Here is a 7545-nt window from a genome sequence, read left to right as displayed (position 1 = left end):
TATTGGAAAACCCCCTTCCTAGTCAGAATTTGAAACTTTCCCTCATCAGGAAATGCAGCTCAAGTGATATGCATTTTTCAACGAGCTTCTGGAGTGATGCCTGCACAAAACGTAGTGTTTCATGGAAGTGGAGCCTAATTCTTGGCGTCATTCATTTGGAGAATGAAAACTATTTCTCAATACTCTCAGGTAGGACACTGACCTGATATTTCTCCCAACAGAAATCAGTCAAGTGCTCAACTAGAAAGCGAGCGACATATCCACTTAAATTATGGAAGGAAATGGGTATGTACCTTGGTAGCTGGTAGTTGAAATTGCATGTATTGTAGGCTGTGTCACGGGACTTCCCCGTAAGATGGCAGTTGTCCCTACAAAACATTGGGATCACCCTGGTTGCAGCAACAGTGTCCAGCGAAGCTGCTGTTGCTGCATGCTGGAGCCTTCATCACCAGCAGCCTGGTGAGTGGGAGATCGTTGCTATTCGTCTTCTGAATGAACCACCCATGGACGCCAGGGGCTATGCGATGGTGTGGGGGAAGGCACTGCAATGGCTGCAGCTGTTGCTGCCGCCTCTCGTACAACCACCAGTGGTGAATGCCGTTCAGGTGCATGTTTCATTCCTGCCACAACAACCACTGCCCTATCCACTGTTGCCACAGTTAGCTGTTGTGGTGCTGGTGGTGACTGTGGTGCCCCTATAACATATGAATAACGAAAAAAATTAAGTACAACGCTCAAGATTTTTTAAAAAAATGCTGTAAACAAACAACAACATTTCAGAATAGTAATAAATATATACTGTAACGACGGCGGTTGCATTATGATCACCTATTCCACTCTGGGTCCAAGGATTGAGCAGTTCAGTTGGGTTTTCCAGTCGCTCTCCGAGCCAACCCAGTATTTCCTCATCCTTCCCCAGAAGGGCGAGATGGTGCTGCCTTTCAACTTCCTCTGCAGCAGCTGCCATCTCATGTACCCACTCTGGTATTTCACCGCCGCCTTCGGGGCGTTTATCTTGCTTACAGACGCTACCTACAAGAATAAGATATTGAATGTAATTATTTCTTGCAAATTTTAGAGACATACACACAGAAAATGGTACTTAAAATCGCTTTGGTTAACTCATTGAAACATAAACAGAAAATCGTATTCTTTAGTTCACTGAAATTACTTATATACGAAACACACTGAATTTGAAAATCAAACTCTGCTACTTACAAGACTGAATCGATTACTCCTGGCTCTCAGCTTCAACACATGTCCCTACGTCGCCTTCCTCATCCATAGAACACCTAGAAAAGCAAAGAATATGTCTGAGACAGCCAGCCAGTGTGGCCGAGCAGTTCTAGGTGCTGCGGTCTGGAACCGTGCGACCGCTACGGTCGCAGGTTCGAATCCTGCCTCGGGCATGGATGTGTGTGATGTCCTTAGATTAGTTAGGTTTAAGTAGTTCTAAGTTCTAGGGGACTGATGACCTTGGAAGTTAAGTCCCACAGTGCTCGGAGCCATTTCTTTTGTCTGAGACAACTGAATGCATCACGTTACCAAAAATAAATGTATATACATTCCCCAGTCCTCATAATTAGAACCACAGCACATTATGTGAACAAAACAAATATTTTCTCTGAGAGCCATATAAAAAAATAAAATGAAAAATAAATGCACTAAAGTTCTTGCTGCTCCGACTCTGTTATTATTGCTGCTGTGGTCTTTCACCCTCCAGCTGACGATCTAGATCAGCCAACATCTCAGGAATGGAGGCTGCAACAACAAGAAAAAAAGGACCGAAATACCACCTACGGAATAAATAAATTCGTCACACACACTAGAAATTACAATAACGAGCCGTTCAAAAGCTTGGTAGCACTTAGTTATGCATCTACCGGCTATGACCTAAACAAGCGCTGTGAGGGATACTAAAGTTACAGGAGCCAGTAGTAGTGCAGCATTCTACCCCACCATCAGTTGGTGCTGGTCTGCCGCTACGGTTTCACGCGCTCGTGGATCCGGCCAGACAACCCTCCTTTCGGTCGCTGCTTCACGCTGTGGTGAGTTGCGGCCGCTGACGGACGCGCTGCCGCTTTGCGGGTCCCGAGTTAAAGCGTGCCTCCTGTAGTAAATTACTGAGATAGTGTATTTAACAATATTTTTATACGTGGTATAGGATCGTCTTCAAAGTTTTGGCGTGGTGTATTTGCGCTCATTTACTGTAGTTTCAACGTGTAAACAATGTTCCCGCGCGATGTATTTTCGAGTGTATTTGGCGTAATGTATTTCTGTTTCACGTGCACCTGGGAAGACAGTGCAGTGTTCTGGGTGCGAGTGTATTTGAAACAAATTGTTTAAAGCAATATTTGGAAACGTATTGAGGCATGAAACAGTTTACCTCATTTGTTTATGCACATAAATATTCCAGAGTAGTGGAGGAAGACTCAGAGGTTCCTCTAAAGTGTCACAATCTTTTTGTTAGAGCCTGTGTCCAAGTGAGGTGTTATACATTGCAAAATTGAAGCAAACTACTGTGCAGCGATCTTTTTGAAAGTGTATTTAGAGGCATATTCAACTGGATGTAGTAACTTCTGAAGCATCTTGTGCTCAAAGACAAGGGTATTTCCCACAAAAGCGCGCGAAGTGACTCAGGAATGGTTTCACAAGTGTTTCGCGATCTTCTTTTAGAGTCCGTGTTCAAGTGTGGTGGTGGTATTGCTCGGAATAAAATGTGTAATTATTTCGAAAATTGTTTAAAGGTTCTTGCGTCATCTGAAAATCTCTCTCTCAGTCTCTCTCTTTGTGCAGAGGTACATTAGTTCCTGTGACATCTTAAAGTTATGTATGTGACAATATTCCGCATATTGCTTAAACACCAGATGTAGTAACTACTAAAGCAGTTCGTGTTCAATGGCGAAGGTCTCAAGGTGAACACACTGGATAGAGCTACTGTCTATGACAACTCAAATTATGTAAATAAACAACGCATAATAACAAAGACTTACATCCATCCCATCCAACAGCCCAGCACAGACTGAGCCCTTTTACCACCAGTTACCAGATGGGGGTGGGGTGGGAAGGGGAGGGGGGACGGGAGGAAATGGGGTGGGGCTAGGTTAGTGGAGGTAGCCCAGTTAACCTATTTTCTCGCCAAAATTTGGACTTCCCACCATGACGTCACTGCGACACTGCCCCATTTATAGCCCCCATCTTGGATCCGCCTACTACTACTGACCAAAATTCTAAATCAGCGAGTTGTCTATATGATATGTGCCATGTACTGGGATCAATTGTTTGTTCCGGCAAAGAGTCAGTTATCTTTGGCAAAAGTAAAGATTCGGCAGATAACATGAAGTTGTTTATACAGGAACCGACTTGAACAGAGACGCAGTGTTTTGTTCCTTAGAAGGCTGCGCCTATTCCTTGAATCAGTACTCTGCTGTGCCATCTTTGAAGTTTGAGGCGTTGCGCGCATGCTTCCGATATAAAGCATGACTTTGACCCAGAATCCAAGAGAGCATGACAAGTTTCCTTTTGCCACTGCTATCTTATTGCCTTATTCTCGCTGTCGTAAGCGGCACTCGTTTGCCAGGACTGACTTCCAATGAGCAATAACTCGATGTTCTTGACAAATGTATGCCATTTTGCTGGTGTGTGTTGTATTTTTGAGTGTAGTAGCGTGTGGTGTCGTTTCCGTCAAGCATGACAACAAATAGATTTCCAATGAAGAAACAATTCCAACAATCGAGCTGTGACTGGGCATCTTCATACTTTGGCAACGGTTCTAGTCTGACAAAAATACCCAAAGTGTCTGAGTCCTCTGTTACGTCAAATTTGTTTGCAAACGGTAACGACCGCACGAGGCTTGCTTTCGCCACCAAGCGTGTAGCAACAAGTTTCTTTCTTGACACATCATCCATCCTGAAAGATTAGCGGTGGCTTGCAAGAGCAGAAGCAGCTGTTAGGATGAGTGGAAATTTACAGGAAGCAGGATAACCAGACCAGGAACTTAGCTTCTAGGCGCGCTGCGTTGATATCATTGGCTGCGTCCCTGTGCTGCTTCGTTGAAGCTTACTGCTGCCGTTGCACCCATGGATGTCTGCCTCTGCACGCTTTTTCGTCGAGTCCATCACAATTCGGCTCGGACGAACCAAATGTTATCGTCCACAGACGTAAATCTGAATCGTCAGTTTTATGACAGGACCAGGAATTTAAAGGACTGTATAATGGTTCGGATCCATTCAGATTGCAATGAATGACAACATATGTAGAGAAGCATTTATTATTGACAACAATCACACACAAAGAAAATATAGATATTTGCCTTTTAGCATACGAGGCACACGGGGCCCCTAACTTCAGGCAGTCGCCCGGCCGAGTGACCATTCACAGCTCTCTCACTGTCTCGCCTTTGGAAGGATAGCGTCCAGGCCAGTACCCCTCAGGTGCAAATAAATCGAGAGAGCGCAGCACTCCCCAGTGACTGCGACGAGTGTAGCTACCGAACATGCAACCCCATCTAAATATTTACATCTGTGATTTCAACAGCCACCACGAGAAATGAAAGTATAACTCCAGTGAGTCCAATGGAGAAACTTTAATTTTATAGGCAAAACAACACAATCTCCATATAATTTTAATGCCAAGGACAGATATACATTTAGATCATCTGCATGCAGCAAGAATATAGTAAGGACAGATATGCATTTAGATCATCTGCATGCAGCAAGAATGCAGTCCTGATCTATTTTTGGTATCTTCATTCAATAGCCTCCAGTCGTTAGCAATCACATGAATAATTCTGTCTGACTTTCTACACAGTCGGCATCACCCGTAAATACTGGAAGCAGGTTTACAGATCCCACTGGATTCCATTCCCCGTCAACGCTGGAACTATCAGAAAGAAAACTTGTCCGATTTCTCTAAAAACCGTGACAAGATCTCTGGATGGATTTCTTCCATGAGCAGCAACTATGGAAGATTTGTGTGTACAGTATTAAGCACAGAAAGAAATTGTATTCCTAGAGGTTATCGGTAGGAGGACATCACTGGATAACATGAGGTCGTCGAGAAACTGTATGAAGACTTCCTCTCAACTGGAGAACAAGAAATAGCAGAAGAACTACTGTGTACTCTTCACGTCACATGCTGCTATAAATGGACGGACACTGTTGAAAAACTTGACTTCAGACATTCGAGTAGAAAAGCCTGGTAATCTGTTATGTAACTTGGGAGGTACAAATCTAATAATACACAACAAAAACTTCATAAAATCAGTTGCTGATCCATCACACATCGTCTCTACATCTAAACCTTCTATTTCCCGATCTCATGCCACACAAGTGAAGGGAGAACTCCGAACCATTACAGTAAAATACTCGCATCATAGCCCAGATTCTCTCCCATTCACACCTGGAGATATTTCAATGGCTTCCCAAGAAATTAAATCAGCTAAAGATCCAGGTTGATGGCATACATCCAGAATCCTTCTGCACTGTAGAAAATATTCTAAAACATGGCTAGCCCAAATTTTCTCTGAAATTCTGCAAACAGGACGGGTTCCACAACTTACAAAACAGATGGAGATCATTGGTATCTTAAAAATCAGACAATCTCAAGTTATCATCCTATTGCACTTTTGAACATGAAATGCAAAGTACTTGAGAGGCTGCTGTATGACAGAGCAGGTATTGAAATACTTGAAAAGAATCCTATCAAAAAGATTGGTAGCTGTGTGGATCAAGTACTTTCAATGAAAACTTACATAGAAGCTGGCTTCCAAGACCTCTGCTGTAGTTATTGTTCTGTCCGCAGCTTATGCTGCCACACAGAAGCATGGTGTTGTCTATCAGCTGCTTCATGTAATACCCTGCAGAAGAGTAGCACAACTTCTTAAATATATGTTGACTGACAGACCATTCCAGGTAATTATAGCCAATACCACTGCTAACCAGGAGATCCTGAATAATGGACTCTGTTCTGGCTGCGCTACTATTTAGCTTTTAGATAGCAGATATGACAGCCATTCAGTCCAGGGAGTTTGGTTATGCTGATGCCTAATTGATAGTAACACAATACAGACAAATGGTGGTCACTGAAGATAAATTAACGAAAGGTCTAAGTACAATAGGGCAGCACCTGAGGGTATTTTCGTTCCGTCGTTGCAACTACCAGAAAATACGTGTTTTTCTCACCAGATGCATTTCGCTTTACTAACGTAAAGCTTCATCAGTAGTCTGTAATTAAAGATATTTACCATTTGATTTGTTTTTAAGATCGAAAAACATTTCATTGACTTACGGTGATTTCTGCTTAGTTTCTCGCCTATATCAGGAAATGCCATCTGCCAGCACGTCTTTCACGTCTTTCTTCATTAGACGCTGATACATGTAGTCCAATTTTTCATTGCTCTGCAGATTCATGCATTTCTTACGTTGTACACAGCACACTTTTTCGTACACCACTGTTTACTGATTATTTATATGCTTCTAAGTTTTCAATTACGTTACATCATGGTCAGACAGGGATTCCGAAATCAGATACTGGATTGTAAGGCGTACCCAGGAGCGGATATAGACTCAGATCACAATATAGTAGTGATGAGGAGTAGGCTGAAGTTCAAGACATTATTCAGGAAGAATCAATACGCAAAGAAGTGGGATACGGAAGTACTAAGGAATGACGAGATACGTTTGAAGTTCTCTAACGCTATAGATACAGCAATAAGGAATAGGACAGTAGGCAGTACAGTTGAAGAGGAATGAACATCTCTAAAAAGGGCCATCACAGAAGTTGGGAAGGAAAACATAGGTACAACGAAGGTAGCTGCGAAGAAACCATGGGTAACAGAAGAAATACTTTAGTTGATTGATGAAAGGAGGAAGTGCAAACATGTTCCGGGAAAATCAGGAATACAGAAATACAAGTCGCTGAGGAAATAAATAAATAGGAAGTGCAGGGAAACTAAGACGAAATGGCTGCAGGAAAAATGTGAAGACATCGAAAAAGATATGATTGTCGGGAGCACAGACTCAGCATACAGGAAAGTCAAAACAACCTTTGGTGACATTAAAAGCAATGGTGGTAACATTAAGAGTGCAACGGGAATTCCACTGTTAAATGCAGAGGAGAGAGCAGATAGGTGGAAAGAATACATTGAAAGCCTCTATGAGGGTGAAGATTTGTCTGATGTGATAGAAGAAGAAACAGGAGTGCATTTGGAAGAGATAAGGGATCCAGTATTAGAATCGGAATTTAAAAGAGCTTTGAAGGACTTGCGGTCAAATAAGGCAGAAGGGATAGATAACATTCCATCAGAATTTCTAAAATCATTGGGGGAAGTGGCAACAAAACGACTATTCACGTTGGTGTGTAGAATATATGAGTCTGGCGATATACCATCTGACTTTCGGAAAAGCATCATCCACGCAATTCCGAAGACGGCAAGAGCTGACAAGTGCGAGAATTATCGCACAATCAGCTTAACAGTTCATGCATCGAAGTTGCTTACAAGAATAAAATACAGAAAAATGGAAAAGAAAACTGAGAATGCGCTAG

This window comes from Schistocerca americana, chromosome X, assembly GCF_021461395.2.
Source record: "Schistocerca americana isolate TAMUIC-IGC-003095 chromosome X, iqSchAmer2.1, whole genome shotgun sequence".
Classification (NCBI taxonomy): domain Eukaryota; kingdom Metazoa; phylum Arthropoda; class Insecta; order Orthoptera; family Acrididae; genus Schistocerca; species Schistocerca americana.
Note: the sequence above shows the minus strand (reverse complement) of the source record.